Genomic DNA, 607 nt, shown 5'->3' on the forward strand with positions numbered 1-607 from the left:
AACCGTGATCACTGTACTGTTAATAGTAAAGATAAGATTTTTTTTCTCTCTCTCTTTCTTTTGGGGATAAAGCCCCTTAAGAGAATTTATTCTGATGATATATTGATTTTAAAACCTATTATTTCTGTTTGTTTTCAAAATTATGGTAATAGATTTCATAAAAAGGCAAGATTCATTTTAGATATGTAAATCATGATTTATGTAAAATGGAGAAAATAAGCATTTTCTCAACAAACAAGAAGAAAAAAAAAAACTTTTCTGTGAGTGAAATCTGCAAATGACATTCCATTATTTATATGACCAAAGCAACACAATTTATGCAAAATTACATAACAGATCCACAAAGCATTTTGCATGGGAAAAGGGACATTTAGGTTTCTTAATTCAAGTAAACTGGTGAAATCAGAGAGGAAATAATGGTCTTCAGTATAATGATCTTCAGTATAAAGCCATTTTTAATTTGAATTAGCTTTAGCAAAATATAATGACTGAAAAATGATAACCTAAATACTCCCATGTAAGAAATTTATGAACAGTTTACCACAAGTATATATAGCCAGTCAATAAAGATTACTGTTCAACAATATTTCTGTTTTATGTTGTCATT

This window comes from Penaeus monodon, chromosome 20 (genome assembly GCF_015228065.2).
Source record: "Penaeus monodon isolate SGIC_2016 chromosome 20, NSTDA_Pmon_1, whole genome shotgun sequence".
Taxonomy (NCBI): Eukaryota; Metazoa; Arthropoda; class Malacostraca; order Decapoda; family Penaeidae; genus Penaeus; species Penaeus monodon.